Here is a 20758-nt window from a genome sequence, read left to right as displayed (position 1 = left end):
TGTGAATTATGACTTTTTCAACTAAAATACGTGTGTTTAAAGTCATTTCTGTGACTGAAACTGGTCAAAATTGAAGCTTTTGAGTAAGCAAAACTCTGTAAAAATGGCAATTTTGGTCACTGTGAGGATTTAAAAAGTGGTTATTCAACATGAGGCACGATCCAATTGACATTTTGAATCATTTTTGGTACAGTCCAAAAAATCAATTTTCGGATGAAAAACGATGAATCCGGACATGTCGAACGTTCCCAAAATGGTCTATAATGATGAAATTTTAACATTTAATCTTTTGACTCTAAATGACTGTTGGATGTGAATTATGACTTTTTCAACTAAAATAAGTGTCTTTAACGTCATTTCTGTGACTGAAACGGGTCAAAATTGAAGCTTTTGAGTAAGCAAAACTCTGTAAAAATGGCCTTTTTGGTCACTGTGAGGGTTTAAAAAGTGGTTATTCAACATGAGGCACGATCCAATTGACATTTTGAATCATTTTTGGTACAGTCCAAAAAATCAATTTTCGGATGAAAAACGATGACTCCGGACATGTCGAACGTTCCCAAAATGGTCTATAATGATGACATTTTAACATTTAATCTTTTGACTCTAAATGACTGTTGGATGTGAATTATGACTTTTTCAACTTAAATAAGTGTGTTTAAAGTCATTTCTGTGCCTGAAACGGGTCAAAATTGAAGCTTTTGAGTAAGCAAAACTCTGTAAAAATTGCACTTTTGGTCACTGTGAGGGTTTAAAAAGTGGTTATTCAACATGAGGCATGATCCAATTGACATTTTGAATCATTTTTGGTACAGTCCAAAAAATCAATTTTCGGATGAAAAACGATGACTCCGGACATGTCGAACGTTCCCCAAATGGTCTATAATGATGAAATTTTAACATTTAATCTTTTGACTCTAATTGACTGTTGGATGTGCATTATGACTTTTTCAACTAAAATAAGTGTGTTTAAAGTCATTTCTGTGCCTGAAACGGGTCAAAATTGTAGCTTTTGAGTATGCAAAACTCTGTAAAAATGGCAATTTTGGTCACTGAGAGGGTTTAAAAAGTGGTTATTCAACATGAGGCATGATCCAATTGACATTTTGAATCATTTTTGGTACAGTCCAAAAAATCAATTTTCGGATGAAAAACGATGACTCCGGACATGTCAAACGTTCCCAAAATGGTCTATAATGATGAAATTTTAACATTTATTCTTTTGACTCTAAATGACTGTTGGATGTGAATTATGACTTTTTCAACTAAAATAATGTGTTTAAAGTCATTTCTGTGCCTGAAACGGGTCAAAATTGAAGATTTTGAGTAAGCAAAACTCTGTAAAAATGGAAATTTTGGTCACTGTGAGGGTTTAAAAAGTGGTTATTCAACATGAGGCACGATCCAATTGACATTTTGAATCATTTTTGGTACAGTCCAAAAAATCAATTTTCGGATGAAAAACGATGACTCCGGACATGCCGAACGTTCCCAAAATGGTCTATAATGATGAAATTTTAACATTTAATCTTTTGACTCTAAATGACTGTTGGATGTGAATTATGACTTTTTCAACTAAAATAAGTGTGTTTAAAGTCATTTCTGTGCCTGAAACGGGTCAAAATTGAAGCTTTTGAGCAAGCAAAACTCTGTAAAAATAGCAATTTTGGTCACTGTGAGGGTTTAAAAAGTGGTTATTCAACATGAGGCACGATCCAATTGACATTTTGAATCATTTTTAGTACAGTCCAAAAAATCAATTTTCTGATGAAAAACGATGACTCCGGACATGTCGAACGTTCCCAAAATGGTCTATAATGATGAAATTTTAACATTTATTCTTTTGACTCTAAATGACTGTTGGATGTGAATTATGACTTTTTCAACTAAAATACGTGTGTTTAAAGTCATTTCTGTGACTGAAACTGGTCAAAATTGAAGCTTTTGAGTAAGCAAAACTCTGTAAAAATGGCAATTTTGGTCACTGTGAGGATTTAAAAAGTGGTTATTCAACATGAGGCACGATCCAATTGACATTTTGAATCATTTTTGGTACAGTCCAAAAAATCAATTTTCGGATGAAAAACGATGAATCCGGACATGTCGAACGTTCCCAAAATGGTCTATAATGATGAAATTTTAACATTTAATCTTTTGACTCTAAATGACTGTTGGATGTGAATTATGACTTTTTCAACTAAAATAAGTGTCTTTAACGTCATTTCTGTGACTGAAACGGGTCAAAATTGAAGCTTTTGAGTAAGCAAAACTCTGTAAAAATGGCCTTTTTGGTCACTGTGAGGGTTTAAAAAGTGGTTATTCAACATGAGGCACGATCCAATTGACATTTTGAATCATTTTTGGTACAGTCCAAAAAATCAATTTTCGGATGAAAAACGATGACTCCGGACATGTCGAACGTTCCCAAAATGGTCTATAATGATGACATTTTAACATTTAATCTTTTGACTCTAAATGACTGTTGGATGTGAATTATGACTTTTTCAACTTAAATAAGTGTGTTTAAAGTCATTTCTGTGCCTGAAACGGGTCAAAATTGAAGCTTTTGAGTAAGCAAAACTCTGTAAAAATGGCACTTTTGGTCACTGTGAGGGTTTAAAAAGTGGTTATTCAACATGAGGCATGATCCAATTGACATTTTGAATCATTTTTGGTACAGTCCAAAAAATCAATTTTCGGATGAAAAACGATGACTCCGGACATGTCGAACGTTCCCCAAATGGTCTATAATGATGAAATTTTAACATTTAATCTTTTGACTCTAATTGACTGTTGGATGTGCATTATGACTTTTTCAACTAAAATAAGTGTGTTTAAAGTCATTTCTGTGCCTGAAACGGGTCAAAATTGTAGCTTTTGAGTATGCAAAACTCTGTAAAAATGGCAATTTTGGTCACTGAGAGTGTTTAAAAAGTGGTTATTCAACATGAGGCATGATCCAATTGACATTTTGAATCATTTTTGGTACAGTCCAAAAAATCAATTTTCGGATGAAAAACGATGACTCCGGACATGTCGAACGTTCCCAAAATGGTCTATAATGATGAAATTTTAACATTTATTCTTTTGACTCTAAATGACTGTTGGATGTGAATTATGACTTTTTCAACTAAAATAATGTGTTTAAAGTCATTTCTGTGCCTGAAACGGGTCAAAATTTAAGCTTTTGAGTAAGCAAAACTCTGTAAAAATAGCAATTTGGTCACTGTGAGGGTTTAAAAAGTGGTTATTCAACATGAGGCACGATCTAATTGACATTTTGAATCATTTTTAGTACAGTCCAAAAAATCAATTTTCGGATGAAAAACGATGACTCCGGACATGTCGAACGTTCCCAAAATGGTCTATAATAATGAAATTTTAACATTTAATCTTTTTACTCTAAATGACTGTTGGATGTGAATTATGACTTTTTCAACTAAAATAAGTGTGTTTAAAGTCATTTCTGTGCCTGAAACGGGTCAAAATTGTAGCTTTTGAGGAAGCAAAACTCTGTAAAAATGGCAATTTTGGTCACAAGGAGGGGTTAAAAAGTGGTTATTCAACATGAGGCATGATCCAATTGACATTTTGAATCATTTTTGGTACAGTCCAAAAAATCAATTTTCGGATGAAAAACGATGACTCCGGACATGTCGAACGTTCCCAAAATGGTCTATAATGATGAAATTTTAACATTTAATCTTTTGACTCTAAATGACTGTTGGATGTGAATTATGACTTTTTCAACTAAAATAAGTGTGTTTAAAGTCATTTCTGTGCCTGAAACGGGTCAAAATTGAAGATTTTGAGTAAGCAAAACTCTGTAAAAATGGAAATTTTGGTCACTGTGAGGGTTTAAAAAGTGGTTATTCAACATGAGGCACGCTCCAATTGACATTTTGAATCATTTTTGGTACAGTCCAAAAAATCAGTTTTCGGATGAAAAACGATGACTCCGGACATGTCGAACGTTCCCAAAATGGTCTATAATGATGAAATTTTAACATTTAATCTTTTGACTCTAAATGACTGTTGGATGTGAATTATGACTTTTTCAACTAAAATAAGTGTGTTTAAAGTCATTTCTGTGCCTGAAACGGGTCAAAATTGAAGCTTTTGAGCAAGCAAAACTCTGTAAAAATAGCAATTTTGGTCACTGTGAGGGTTTAAAAAGTGGTTATTCAACATGAGGCACGATCCAATTGACATTTTGAATCATTTTTAGTACAGTCCAAAAAATCAATTTTCTGATGAAAAACGATGACTCCGGACATGTCGAACGTTCCCAAAATGGTCTATAATGATGAAATTTTAACATTTATTCTTTTGACTCTAAATGACTGTTGGATGTGAATTATGACTTTTTCAACTAAAATACGTGTGTTTAAAGTCATTTCTGTGACTGAAACTGGTCAAAATTGAAGTTTTTGAGTAAGCAAAACTCTGTAAAAATGGCAATTTTGGTCACTGTGAGGATTTAAAAAGTGGTTATTCAACATGAGGCACGATCCAATTGACATTTTGAATCATTTTTGGTACAGTCCAAAAAATCAATTTTCGGATGAAAAACGATGAATCCGGACATGTCGAACGTTCCCAAAATGGTCTATAATGATGAAATTTTAACATTTAATCTTTTGACTCTAAATGACTGTTGGATGTGAATTATGACTTTTTCAACTAAAATAAGTGTCTTTAACGTCATTTCTGTGACTGAAACGGGTCAAAATTGAAGCTTTTGAGTAAGCAAAACTCTGTAAAAATGGCCATTTTGGTCACTGTGAGGGTTTAAAAAGTGGTTATTCAACATGAGGCACGATCCAATTGACATTTTGAATCATTTTTGGTACAGTCCAAAAAATCAATTTTCGGATGAAAAACGATGACTCCGGACATGTCGAACGTTCCCAAAATGGTCTATAATGATGACATTTTAACATTTAATCTTTTGACTCTAAATGACTGTTGGATGTGAATTATGACTTTTTCAACTTAAATAAGTGTGTTTAAAGTCATTTCTGTGCCTGAAACGGGTCAAAATTGAAGCTTTTGAGTAAGCAAAACTCTGTAAAAATGGCACTTTTGGTCACTGTGAGGGTTTAAAAAGTGGTTATTCAACATGAGGCATGATCCAATTGACATTTCGAATCATTTTGGGTACAGTCCAAAAAATCAATTTTTGGATGAAAAACGATGACTCCGGACATGTCGAACGTTCCCAAAATGGTCTATAATGATGAAATTTTAACATTTAATCTTTTGACTCTAAATGACTGTTGGAGTGAATTATGACTTTTTCAACTAAAATAAGTGTCTTTAACGTCATTTCTGTGACTGAAACGGGTCAAAATTGAAGCTTTTGAGTAAGCAAAACTCTGTAAAAATGGCCATTTTGGTCACTGTGAGGGTTTAAAAAGTGGTTATTCAACATGAGGCACGATCCAATTGACATTTTGAATCATTTTTGGTACAGTCCAAAAAATCAATTTTCGGGTGAAAAACGATGACTCCGGACATGTCGAACATTCCCAAAATGGTCTATAATGATGAAATTAACATTTAATCTTTTGACTCTAAATGACTGTTGGATGTGAATTATGACTTTTTCAACTAAAATAAGTGTCTTTAACGTCATTTCTGTGACTGAAACGGGTCAAAATTGAAGCTTTTGAGTAAGCAAAACTCTGTAAAAATGGCCTTTTTGGTCACTGTGAGGCTTTAAAAAGTGGTTATTCAACATGAGGCACGATCCAATTGACATTTTGAATCATTTTTGGTACAGTCCAAAAAATCAATTTTCGGATGAAAAACGATGACTCCGGACATGTCGAACGTTCCCAAAATGGTCTATAATGATGACATTTTAACATTTAATCTTTTGACTCTAAATGACTGTTGGATGTGAATTATGACTTTTTCAACTTAAATAAGTGTGTTTAAAGTCATTTCTGTGCCTGAAACGGGTCAAAATTGAAGCTTTTGAGTAAGCAAAACTCTGTAAAAATGGCACTTTTCGTCACTGTGAGGGTTTAAAAAGTGGTTTTTCAACATGAGGCATGATCCAATTGACATTTTGAATCATTTTTGGTACAGTCCAAAAAATCAATTTTCGGATGAAAAACGATGACTCCGGACATGTCGAACGTTCCCCAAATGGTCTATAATGATGAAATTTTAACATTTAATCTTTTGACTCTAATTGACTGTTGGATGTGCATTATGACTTTTTCAACTAAAATAAGTGTGTTTAAAGTCATTTCTGTGCCTGAAACGGGTCAAAATTGTAGCTTTTGAGTATGCAAAACTCTGTAAAAATGGCAATTTTGGTCACTGAGAGGGTTTAAAAAGTGGTTATTCAACATGAGGCATGATCCAATTGACATTTTGAATCATTTTTGGTACAGTCCAAAAAATCAATTTTCGGATGAAAAACGATGACTCCGGACATGTCGAACGTTCCCAAAATGGTCTATAATGATGAAATTTTAACATTTAATCTTTTGACTCTAAATGACTGTTGGATGTGAATTATGACTTTTTCAACTAAAATAATGAGTTTAAAGTCATTTCTGTGCCTGAAACGGGTCAAAATTTAAGCTTGTGAGTAAGCAAAACTCTGTAAAAATAGCAATTTTGGTCACTGTGAGGGTTTAAAAAGTGGTTATTCAACATGAGGCACGATCTAATTGACATTTTGAATCATTTTTAGTACAGTCCAAAAAATCAATTTTCGGATGAAAAACGATGACTCCGGACATGTCGAACGTTCCCAAAATGGTCTATAATAATGAAATTTTAACATTTAATCTTTTGACTCTAAATGACTGTTGGATGTGAATTATGACTTTTTCAACTAAAATAAGTGTGTTTAAAGTCATTTCTGTGACTGAAACGGGTCAAAATTGAAGCTTTTGAGGAAGCAAAACTCTGTAAAAATTGCCATTTTGGTCACTGTGAGGGTTTAAAAAGTGGTTATTCAACATGAGGCACGATCCAATTGACATTTTGAATCATTTTTGGTACAGTCCAAAAAATCAATTTTCGGGTGAAAAACGATGACTCCGGACATGTCGAACATTCCCAAAATGGTCTATAATGATGAAATTTTAACATTTAATCTTTTGACTCTAAATGACTGTTGGATGTGAATTATGACTTTTTCAACTAAAATAAGTGTGTTTAAAGTCATTTCTGTGACTGAAACGGGTCAAAATTGAAGCTTTTGAGTAAGCAAAACTCTGTAAAAATGGCAATTTTGGTCACTGTGAGGATTTAAAAAGTGGTTATTCAACATGAGGCACGATCCAATTGACATTTTGAATCATTTTTGGTACAGTCCAAAAAATCAATTTTCGGATGAAAAACGATGAATCCGGACATGTCGAACGTTCCCAAAATGGTCTATAATGATGAAATTTTAACATTTAATCTTTTGACTCTAAATGACTGTTGGATGTGAATTATGACTTTTTCAACTAAAATAAGTGTCTTTTACTAAAAAAATTCAATCTTAACAAAGATGAACTAAAAAACTATCGGCCGATAGCTAGTCTCCCCTTCCTGGCCAAGGTCATAGAAAAAGGTATGAACCAACAATTGTCGGAGTTTGTTGAGCGGCACCAGTTGCTCGACAATACTCAGTTCGGTTTTCGCAAATGCCATGGCACGGAAACCGCCCTTCTAAAAGCGGCAGATGATATCCGAGCCATACGAGATCAGGGGGGGACAGCAGTCTTGGTCCTGCTGGATCTATCTGCAGCCTTCGACACGGTCGACCACAAGATCTTGGCCGACCGTGTCGAACGATTAGGGGTCCAGAAAACAGCGCTGGACCTACTTGTATCATTTCTGGCCAACAGAACTCAGGCGGTATCACTTGGACCATACCAATCTCCTAAAGTGTCCTTGCCGTGTGGGGTCCCCCAAGGCTCGTCCCTAAGTCCGACGCTCTTTAACATATACGTGTCGGACCTTGCTAGTGTCATCAAAGCATTTGGGATGAGCCTGACCTCCTACGCCGACGACACCCAACTGGTACTGGCCATTAAAGGGGATGGGGATGAAGTGGCCAAGTCATTTACCAGGGGAATGGTGGCCATAGGTGACTGGATGGCCACGAATTGTCTCAAACTTAATTCAGATAAAACTGAAGTGGTCATCTTCGGTCACCTTTCTCCGGCCTGGTCACCAGAATGGTGGCCAACATCGTTTGGAACTCCTCCCAGCCCAGCTCTTAAAGTCAGAAATCTGGGTATCACCTTTGATGCAGGTCTAAATTTCATGGCACACGCTAACAAGACTGCGGCGACTGCTCATATGAAACTCAGAATGATCAGGAAATTACTACCATATCTACCGGACACTGCTGGGAGAACTCTGGTCAGCTCACTAGTCCTGTCCGCACTGGACTATTGTAATGCTCTATTCCTAAATGCACAATCCCGGGTGACTAACAAGATGCAGTCCATTCAAAATGCTGCCGCCCGGATGCTGGCGGGACTTCCCAAGTTTGCATCGGTCTCAAACACCATCAGGGAACTTCACTGGCTTCCGATACGTAGCCGTATAAAATTTAAATCATTGTGTATTCTTTACAAGGCACTCAATAACCAAGGCCCCTACTTCCTCAAACATAATCTTCATCACTATACCCCAACCCGTTCCCTTCGCTCCTCTCACCACAATCACCTAGTAGTGCCTCGTACCAGAACAGTCACTTGGGGTGACAGGCGCTTTCTGGTTGCCGCCCCCAAACTCTGGAACACCCTTCCTCTACACATTAGGACCAGCCCTTCCCTGTTCATATTTCGCAAACAACTCAAGACTTGGTTATTTGACCAATAGCTCCACTTTTTGTTAGGTCTTCTAAAATACTGATCCATCCCTTACGCCAGCGCCGAGACGCCTACGGGTATTCGCCGCGCTTAATAAATGTTAAAATAATAATAATAATAATAACGTCATTTCTGTGACTGAAACGGGTCAAAATTGAAGCTTTTGAGTAAGCAAAACTCTGTAAAATGGCCATTTTGGTCACTGTGAGGGTTTAAAAAGTGGTTATTCAACATGAGGCACGATCCAATTGACATTTTGAATCATTTTTGGTACAGTCCAAAAAATCAATTTTCGGATGAAAAACGATGACTCCGGACATGTCGAACGTTCCCAAAATGGTCTATAATGATGAAATTTTAACATTTAATCTTTTGACTCTAAATGACTGTTGGATGTGAATTATGACTTTTTCAACTTAAATAAGTGCGTTTAAAGTCATTTCTGTGCCTGAAACGGGTCAAAATTGAAGCTTTTGAGTAAGCAAAACTCTGTAAAAATGGCACTTTTGGTCACTGTGAGGGTTTAAAAAGTGGTTATTCAACATGAGGCATGATCCAATTGACATTTTGAATCATTTTGGGTACAGTCCAAAAAATCAATTTTTGGACGAAAAACGATGACTCCGGACATGTCGAACGTTCCCAAAATGTTCTACAATGATGAAATTTTAACATTTAATCTTTTGACTCTAATTGACTGTTGGATGTGAATTATGACTTTTTCAACTAAAATAAGTGTGTTTAAAGTCATTTCTGTGACTGAAACGGGTCAAAATTGAAGATTTTGAGTAAGCAAAACTCTGTAAAAATGGCAATTTTGGTCACTGTGAGGATTGAAAAAGTGGTTATTCAACATGAGGCACGATCCAATTGACATTTTGAATCATTTTTGGTACAGTCCAAAAAATCAATTTTCGGATGAAAAACGATGACTCCGGACATGTCGTACATTCCCAAAATGGTCTATAATGATGAAATTTTAACATTTAATCTTTTGACTCTAAATGACTGTTGGATGTGAATTATGACTTTTTCAACTAAAATAAGTGCGTTTAAAGTCATTTCTGTGCCTGAAACGGGTCAAAATTGAAGCTTTTGAGTAAGCAAAACTCTGTAAAAAAGGCAATTTTGGTCACTGTGAGGGTTTAAAAAGTGGTTATTCAACATGAGGCACGATCCAATTGACATTTTGATTCATTTTTGGTACAGTCCAAAAAATCAATTTTCGGATGAAAAACGATGACTCCGGACATGTCGAACGTTCCCAAAATGGTCTATAATGATGAAATTTTAACATTTAATCTTTTGACTCTAAATGACTGTTGGATGTGAATTATGACTTTTTCAACTAAAATAAGTGTCTTTAACGTCATTTCTGTGACTGAAACGGGTCAAAATTGAAGCTTTTGAGTAAGCAAAACTCTGTAAAAATGGCCATTTTGGTCACTGTGAGGGTTTAAAAAGTGGTTATTCAACATGAGGCACGATCCAATTGACATTTTGAATCATTTTTGGTACAGTCCAAAAAATCAATTTTCGGATGAAAAACGATGACTCCGGACATGTCGAACGTTCCCAAAATGGTCTATAATGATGACATTTTAACATTTAATCTTTTGACTCTAAATGACTGTTGGATGTGAATTATGATTACTTTAACTTAAATAAGTGTGTTTAAAGTCATTTCTGTGCCTGAAACGGGTCAAAATTGAAGCTTTTGAGTAAGCAAAACTCTGTAAAAATGGCACTTTTGGTCACTGTGAGGGTTTAAAAAGTGGTTATTCAACATGAGGCACGATCCAATTGACATTTTTAATCATTTTGGGTACAGTCCAAAAAAATCAATTTTCGGATGAAAAACGATGACTCCGGACATGTCGAACGTTCCCAAAATGGTCTATAATGATGAAATTTTAACATTTAATCTTTTGACTCTAAATGACTGTTGGAAGTGAATTATGACTCTTTCAACTAAAATAAGTGTGTTTAAAGTCATTTCTGTGCCTGAAACGGGTCAAAAATGAAGCTTTTGAGCAAGCAAAACTCTGTAAAAATGGCACTTTTGGTCACTGTGAGGGTTTAAAAAGTGGTTATTCAACATGAGGCACGATCCAATTGACATTTTGAATCTTTTTTGGTACAGTCCAAAAAATCAATTTTCGGATGAAAAACGATGACTCCGGACATGTCGAACGTTCCCAAAATGGTCTATAATGATGCAATTTTAACATGTAATCTTTTGACTCTAAATGACTGTTGGATGTGCATTATGACTTTTTCAACTAAAATAAGTGTGTTTAAAGTCATTTCTGTGCCTGAAACGGGTCAAAATTGTAGCTTTTGAGTATGCAAAACTCTGTAAAAATGGCAGTTTTGGTCACTGTGAGGGTTTAAAAAGTGGTTATTCAACATGAGGCATGATCCAATTGACATTTTGAATCATTTTTGGTACAGTCCAAAAAATCAGTTTTCGGATGAAAAACGATGACTCCGGACATGTCGAACGTTCCCAAAATGGTCTATAATGATGAAATTTTAACATTTAATCTTTTGACTCTAAATGACTGTTGGATGTGAATTATGACTTTTTCAACTAAAATAAGTGTGTTTAAAGTCATTTCTGTGCCTGAAACGGGTCAAAATTGAAGCTTTTGAGGAAGCAAAACTCTGTATAAATTGCCATTTTGGTCACTGTGAGGGTTTAAAAAGTGGTTATTCAACATGAGGCACGATCCAATTGACATTTTGAATCATTTTTGGTACAGTCCAAAAAATCAATTTTCGGGTGAAAAACGATGACTCCGGACACGTCGAACATTCCCAAAATGGTCTATAATGATGAAATTTTAACATTTAATCTTTTGACTCTAATTGACTGTTGGATGTGAATTATGACTTTTTCAACTAAAATAAGTGTGTTTAAAGTCATTTCTGTGACTGAAACGGGTCAAAATTGAAGCTTTTGAGGAAGCAAAACTCTGTAAAAATTGCCATTTTGGTCACTGTGAGGGTTTAAAAAGTGGTTATTCAACATGAGGCACGATCCAATTGACATTTTGAATCATTTTTGGTACAGTCCAAAAAATCAATTTTCGGGTGAAAAACGATGACTCCGGACATGTCGAACATTCCCAAAATGGTCTATAATGATGAAATTAACATTTAATCTTTTGACTCTAAATGACTGTTGGATGTGAATTATGACTTTTTCAACTAAAATAAGTGTCTTTAACGTCATTTCTGTGACTGAAACGGGTCAAAATTGAAGCTTTTGAGTAAGCAAAACTCTGTAAAAATGGCCTTTTTGGTCACTGTGAGGGTTTAAAAAGTGGTTATTCAACATGAGGCACGATCCAATTGACATTTTGAATCATTTTTGGTACAGTCCAAAAAATCAATTTTCGGATGAAAAACGATGACTCCGGACATGTCGAACGTTCCCAAAATGGTCTATAATGATGACATTTTAACATTTAATCTTTTGACTCTAAATGACTGTTGGATGTGAATTATGACTTTTTCAACTTAAATAAGTGTGTTTAAAGTCATTTCTGTGCCTGAAACGGGTCAAAATTGAAGCTTTTGAGTAAGCAAAACTCTGTAAAAATGGCACTTTTGGTCACTGTGAGGGTTTAAAAAGTGGTTATTCAACATGAGGCACGATCCAATTGACATTTTGAATCATTTTTGGTACAGTCCAAAAAATCAATTTTCGGATGAAAAACGATGACTCCGGACATGTCGAACGTTCCCAAAATGGTCTATAATGATGAAATTTTAACATGTAATCTTTTGACTCTAAATGACTGTTGGATGTGCATTATGACTTTTTCAACTAAAATAAGTGTGTTTAAAGTCATTTCTGTGCCTGAAACGGGTCAAAATTGAAGCTTTTGAGTAAGCAAAACTCTGTAAAAATGGCACTTTTGGTCACTGTGAGGGTTTAAAAAGTGGTTATTCAACATGAGGCACGATCCAATTGACATTTTGAATCATTTTGGGTACAGTCCAAAAAATCAATTTTTGGATGAAAAATGATGACTCCGGACATGTCGAACGTACCCAAAATGGTCTATAATGATGAAATGTTAACATTTATTCTTTTGACTCTAAATGACTGTTGGATGTGAATTATGACTTTTTCAACTAAAATATGTGTGTTTAAAGTCATTTCTGTGACTGAAACTGGTCAAAATTGAAGCTTTTGAGTAAGCAAAACTCTGTAAAAATGGCACTTTTGGTCACTGTGAGGGTTTAAAAAGTGGTTATTCAACACAAGGCACGATCCAATTGACATTTTGAATCATTTTTGGTACAGTCCAAAAAATCAATTTTCGGATGAAAAACGATGACTCCGGACATGTCGAACTTTCCCAAAATGGTCTATAATGATGACATTTTAACATTTAATCTTTTGACTCTAAATGACTGTTGGATGTGAATTATGACTTTTTCAACTAAAATAAGTGTGTTTAAAGTCATTTCTGTGCCTGAAACGGGTCAAAATTGTAGCTTTTGAGTATGCAAAACTCTGTAAAAATGGCAGTTTTGGTCACTGTGAGGGTTTAAAAAGTGGTTATTCAACATGAGGCATGATCCAATTGACATTTTGAATCATTTTTGGTACAGTCCAAAAAATCAGTTTTCGGATGAAAAACGATGACTCCGGACATGTCGAACGTTCCCAAAATGGTCTATAATGATGAAATTTTAACATTTAATCTTTTGACTCTAAATGACTGTTGGATGTGAATTATGACTTTTTCAACTAAAATAAGTGTGTTTAAAGTCATTTCTGTGCCTGAAACGGGTCAAAATTGAAGCTTTTGAGGAAGCAAAACTCTGTATAAATTGCCATTTTGGTCACTGTGAGGGTTTAAAAAGTGGTTATTCAACATGAGGCACGATCCAATTGACATTTTGAATCATTTTTGGTACAGTCCAAAAAATCAATTTTCGGGTGAAAAACGATGACTCCGGACACGTCGAACATTCCCAAAATGGTCTATAATGATGAAATTTTAACATTTAATCTTTTGACTCTAATTGACTGTTGGATGTGAATTATGACTTTTTCAACTAAAATAAGTGTGTTTAAAGTCATTTCTGTGACTGAAACGGGTCAAAATTGAAGCTTTTGAGGAAGCAAAACTCTGTAAAAATTGCCATTTTGGTCACTGTGAGGGTTTAAAAAGTGGTTATTCAACATGAGGCACGATCCAATTGACATTTTGAATCATTTTTGGTACAGTCCAAAAAATCAATTTTCGGGTGAAAAACGATGACTCCGGACATGTCGAACATTCCCAAAATGGTCTATAATGATGAAATTAACATTTAATCTTTTGACTCTAAATGACTGTTGGATGTGAATTATGACTTTTTCAACTAAAATAAGTGTCTTTAACGTCATTTCTGTGACTGAAACGGGTCAAAATTGAAGCTTTTGAGTAAGCAAAACTCTGTAAAAATGGCCTTTTTGGTCACTGTGAGGGTTTAAAAAGTGGTTATTCAACATGAGGCACGATCCAATTGACATTTTGAATCATTTTTGGTACAGTCCAAAAAATCAATTTTCGGATGAAAAACGATGACTCCGGACATGTCGAACGTTCCCAAAATGGTCTATAATGATGAAATTTTAACATTTAATCTTTTGACTCTAAATGACTGTTGGATGTGCATTATGACTTTTTCAAATAAAATAAGTGTGTTTAAAGTCATTTCTGTGCCTGAAACGGGTCAAAATTGTAGCTTTTGAGTATGCAAAACTCTGTAAAAATGGCAGTTTTGGTCACTGTGAGGGTTTAAAAAGTGGTTATTCAACATGAGGCATGATCCAATTGACATTTTGAATCATTTTTGGTACAGTCCAAAAAATCAGTTTTCGGATGAAAAACGATGACTCCGGACATGTCGAACGTTCCCAAAATGGTCTATAATGATGAAATTTTAACATTTAATCTTTTGACTCTAAATGACTGTTGGATGTGAATTATGACTTTTTCAACTAAAATAAGTGTGTTTAAAGTCATTTCTGTGCCTGAAACGGGTCAAAATTGAAGCTTTTGAGGAAGCAAAACTCTGTATAAATTGCCATTTTGGTCACTGTGAGGGTTTAAAAAGTGGTTATTCAACATGAGGCACGATCCAATTGACATTTTGAATCATTTTTGGTACAGTCCAAAAAATCAATTTTCGGGTGAAAAACGATGACTCCGGACACGTCGAACATTCCCAAAATGGTCTATAATGATGAAATTTTAACATTTAATCTTTTGACTCTAATTGACTGTTGGATGTGAATTATGACTTTTTCAACTAAAATAAGTGTGTTTAAAGTCATTTCTGTGACTGAAACGGGTCAAAATTGAAGCTTTTGAGGAAGCAAAACTCTGTAAAAATTGCCATTTTGGTCACTGTGTGGGTTTAAAAAGTGGTTATTCAACATGAGGCACGATCCAATTGACATTTTGAATCATTTTTAGTACAGTCCAAAAAATCAATTTTCTGATGAAAAACGATGACTCCGGACATGTCGAACGTTCCCAAAATGGTCTATAATGATGAAATTTTAACATTTATTCTTTTGACTCTAAATGACTGTTGGATGTGAATTATGACTTTTTCAACTAAAATACGTGTGTTTAAAGTCATTTCTGTGACTGAAACTGGTCAAAATTGAAGCTTTTGAGTAATCAAAACTCTGTAAAAATGGCAATTTTGGTCACTGTGAGGATTTAAAAAGTGGTTATTCAACATGAGGCACGATCCAATTGACATTTTGAATCATTTTTGGTACAGTCCAAAAAATCAATTTTCGGATGAAAAACGATGAATCCGGACATGTCGAACGTTCCCAAAATGGTCTATAATGATGAAATTTTAACATTTAATCTTTTGATTTTAAATGACTGTTGGATGTGAATTATGACTTTTTCAACTAAAATAAGTGTCTTTAACGTCATTTCTGTGACTGAAACGGGTCAAAATTGAAGCTTTTGAGTAAGCAAAACTCTGTAAAAATGGCCATTTTGGTCACTGTGAGGGTTTAAAAAGTGGTTATTCAACATGAGGCACGATCCAATTGACATTTTGAATCATTTTTGGTACAGTCCAAAAAATCCATTTTCGGATGAAAAACGATGACTCCGGACATGTCGAACGTTCCCAAAATGGTCTATAATGATGACATTTTAACATTTAATCTTTTGACTCTAAATGACTGTTGGATGTGAATTATGACTTTTTCAACTTAAATAAGTGTGTTTAAAGTCATTTCTGTGCCTGAAACGGGTCAAAATTGAAGCTTTTGAGTAAGCAAAACTCTGTAAAAATGGCACTTTTGGTCACTGTGAGGGTTTAAAAAGTGGTTATTCAACATGAGGCATGATCCAATTGACATTTCGAATCATTTTGGGTACAGTCCAAAAAATCAATTTTTGGATGAAAAACGATGACTCCGGACATGTCGAACGTTCCCAAAATGGTCTATAATGATGAAATTTTAACATTTAATCTTTTGACTCTAAATGACTGTTGGATGTGAATTATGACTTTTTCAACTAAAATAAGTGTCTTTAACGTCATTTCTGTGACTGAAACGGGTCAAAATTGAAGCTTTTGAGTAAGCAAAACTCTGTAAAAATGGCCATTTTGGTCACTGTGAGGGTTTAAAAAGTGGTTATTCAACATGAGGCACGATCCAATTGACATTTTGAATCATTTTTGGTACAGTCCAAAAAATCAATTTTCGGGTGAAAAACGATGACTCCGGACATGTCGAACATTCCCAAAATGGTCTATAATGATGAAATTAACATTTAATCTTTTGACTCTAAATGACTGTTGGATGTGAATTATGACTTTTTCAACTAAAATAAGTGTCTTTAACGTCATTCCTGTGACTGAAACGGGTCAAAATTGAAGCTTTTGAGTAAGCAAAACTCTGTAAAAATGGCCTTTTTGGTCACTGTGAGGGTTTAAAAAGTGGTTATTCAACATGAGGCACGATCCAATTGACATTTTGAATCATTTTTGGTACAGTCCAAAAAATCAATTTTCGGATGAAAAACGATGACTCCGGACATGTCGAACGTTCCCAAAATGGTCTATAATGATGACATTTTAACATTTAATCTTTTGACTCTAAATGACTGTTGGATGTGAATTATGACTTTTTCAACTTAAATAAGTGTGTTTAAAGTCATTTCTGTGCCTGAAACGGGTCAAAATTGAAGCTTTCGAGGAAGCAAAACTCTGTAAAAATGGCACTTTTGGTCACTGTGAGGGTTTAAAAAGTGGTTATTCAACATGAGGCATGATCCAATTGACATTTTGAATCATTTTTGGTACAGTCCAAAAAATCAATTTTCGGATGAAAAACGATGACTCCGGACATGTCGAACGTTCCCCAAATGGTCTATAATGATGAAATTTTAACATTTAATCTTTTGACTCTAATTGACTGTTGGATGTGCATTATGACTTTTTCAACTAAAATAAGTGTGTTTAAAGTCATTTCTGTGCCTGAAACGGGTCAAAATTGTAGCTTTTGAGTATGCAAAACTCTGTAAAAATGGCAATTTTGGTCACTGAGAGGGTTTAAAAAGTGGTTATTCAACATGAGGCATGATCCAATTGACATTTTGAATCATTTTTGGTACAGTCCAAAAAATCAATTTTCGGATGAAAAACGATGACTCCGGACATGTCGAACGTTCCCAAAATGGTCTATAATGATGAAATTTTAACATTTAATCTTTTGACTCTAAATGACTGTTGGATGTGAATTATGACTTTTTCAACTAAAATAATGTGTTTAAAGTCATTTCTGTGCCTGAAACGGGTCAAAATTGAAGCTTTTGAGTAAGCAAAACTCTGTAAAAATGGCCATTTTGGTCACTGTGAGGGTTTAAAAAGTGGTTATTCAACATGAGGCACGATCCAATTGACATTTTGAATCATTTTTGGTACAGTCCAAAAAATCAATTTTCGGGTGAAAAACGATGACTCCGGACATGTCGAACATTCCCAAAATGGTCTATAATGATGAAATTAACATTTAATCTTTTGACTCTAAATGACTGTTGGATGTGAATTATGACTTTTTCAACTAAAATAAGTGTCTTTAACGTCATTTCTGTGACTGAAACGGGTCAAAATTGAAGCTTTTGAGTAAGCAAAACTCTGTAAAAATGGCCTTTTTGGTCACTGTGAGGGTTTAAAAAGTGGTTATTCAACATGAGGCACGATCCAATTGACATTTTGAATCATTTTTGGTACAGTCCAAAAAATCAATTTTCGGATGAAAAACGATGACTCCGGACATGTCGAACGTTCCCAAAATGTTCTACAATGATGAAATTTTAACATTTAATCTTTTGACTCTAATTGACTGTTGGATGTGAATTATGACTTTTTCAACTAAAATAAGTGTGTTTAAAGTCATTTCTGTGACTGAAACGGGTCAAAATTGAAGATTTTGAGTAAGCAAAACTCTGTAAAAATGGCAATTTTGGTCACTGTGAGGATTGAAAAAGTGGTTATTCAACATGAGGCACGATCCAATTGACATTTTGAATCATTTTTGGTACAGTCCAAAAAATCAATTTTCGGATGAAAAACGATGACTCCGGACATGTCGTACATTCCCAAAATGGTCTATAATGATGAAATTTTAACATTTAATCTTTTGACTCTAAATGACTGTTGGATGTGAATTATGACTTTTTCAACTAAAATAAGTGCGTTTAAAGTCATTTCTGTGCCTGAAACGGGTCAAAATTGAAGCTTTTGAGTAAGCAAAACTCTGTAAAAAAGGCAATTTTGGTCACTGTGAGGGTTTAAAAAGTGGTTATTCAACATGAGGCACGATCCAATTGACATTTTGATTCATTTTTGGTACAGTCCAAAAAATCAATTTTCGGATGAAAAACGATGACTCCGGACATGTCGAACGTTCCCAAAATGGTCTATAATGATGAAATTTTAACATTTAATCTTTTGACTCTAAATGACTGTTGGATGTGAATTATGATTACTTTAACTTAAATAAGTGTGTTTAAAGTCATTTCTGTGCCTGAAACGGGTCAAAATTGAAGCTTTTGAGTAAGCAAAACTCTGTAAAAATGGCACTTTTGGTCACTGTGAGGGTTTAAAAAGTGGTTATTCAACATGAGGCACGATCCAATTGACATTTTGAATCATTTTGGGTACAGTCCAAAAAAATCAATTTTCGGATGAAAAACGATGACTCCGGACATGTCGAACGTTCCCAAAATGGTCTATAATGATGAAATTTTAACATTTAATCTTTTGACTCTAAATGACTGTTGGAAGTGAATTATGACTCTTTCAACTAAAATAAGTGTGTTTAAAGTCATTTCTGTGCCTGAAACGGGTCAAAAATGAAGCTTTTGAGTAAGCAAAACTCTGTAAAAATGGCCTTTTTGGTCACTGTGAGGGTTTAAAAAGTGGTTATTCAACATGAGGCACGATCCAATTGACATTTTGAATCATTTTTGGTACAGTCCAAAAAATCAATTTTCGGATGAAAAACGATGACTCCGGACATGTCGAACGTTCCCAAAATGGTCTATAATGATGACATTTTAACATTTAATCTTTTGACTCTAAATGACTGTTGGATGTGAATTATGACTTTTTCAACTTAAATAAGTGTGTTTAAAGTCATTTCTGTGCCTGAAACGGGTCAAAATTGAAGCTTTTGAGTAAGCAAAACTCTGTAAAAATGGCACTTTTGGTCACTGTGAGGGTTTAAAAAGTGGTTATTCAACATGAGGCACGATCCAATTGACATTTTGAATCATTTTTGGTACAGTCCAAAAAATCAATTTTCGGATGAAAAACGATGACTCCGGACATGTCGAACGTTCCCAAAATGGTCTATAATGATGAAATTTTAACATGTAATCTTTTGACTCTAAATGACTGTTGGATGTGCATTATGACTTTTTCAACTAAAATAAGTGTGTTTAAAGTCATTTCTGTGCCTGAAACGGGTCAAAATTGAAGCTTTTGAGTAAGCAAAACTCTGTAAAAATGGCACTTTTGGTCACTGTGAGGGTTTAAAAAGTGGTTATTCAACATGAGGCACGATCCAATTGACATTTTGAATCATTTTGGGTACAGTCCAAAAAATCAATTTTTGGATGAAAAATGATGACTCCGGACATGTCGAACGTACCCAAAATGGTCTATAATGATGAAATGTTAACATTTATTCTTTTGACTCTAAATGACTGTTGGATGTGAATTATGACTTTTTCAACTAAAATATGTGTGTTTAAAGTCATTTCTGTGACTGAAACTGGTCAAAATTGAAGCTTTTGAGTAAGCAAAACTCTGTAAAAATGGCACTTTTGGTCACTGTGAGGGTTTAAAAAGTGGTTATTCAACATGAGGCACGATCCAATTGACATTTTGAATCATTTTTGGTACAGTCCAAAAAATCAATTTTCGGATGAAAAACGATGACTCCGGACATGTCGAACTTTCCCAAAATGGTCTATAATGATGACATTTTAACATTTAATCTTTTGACTCTAAATGACTGTTGGATGTGAATTATGACTTTTTCAACTAAAATAAGTGTGTTTAAAGTCATTTCTGTGCCTGAAACGGGTCAAAATTGTAGCTTTTGAGTATGCAAAACTCTGTAAAAATGGCAGTTTTGGTCACTGTGAGGGTTTAAAAAGTGGTTATTCAACATGAGGCATGATCCAATTGACATTTTGAATCATTTTTGGTACAGTCCAAAAAATCAGTTTTCGGATGAAAAACGATGACTCCGGACATGTCGAACGTTCCCAAAATGGTCTATAATGATGAAATTTTAACATTTAATCTTTTGACTCTAAATGACTGTTGGATGTGAATTATGACTTTTTCAACTAAAA

The sequence above is a fragment of the Lissotriton vulgaris genome, chromosome 5 (genome assembly GCF_964263255.1).
Source record: "Lissotriton vulgaris chromosome 5, aLisVul1.2, whole genome shotgun sequence".
Lineage (NCBI taxonomy): Eukaryota > Metazoa > Chordata > Amphibia > Caudata > Salamandridae > Lissotriton > Lissotriton vulgaris.
This window is presented reverse-complemented; position numbering follows the sequence as displayed.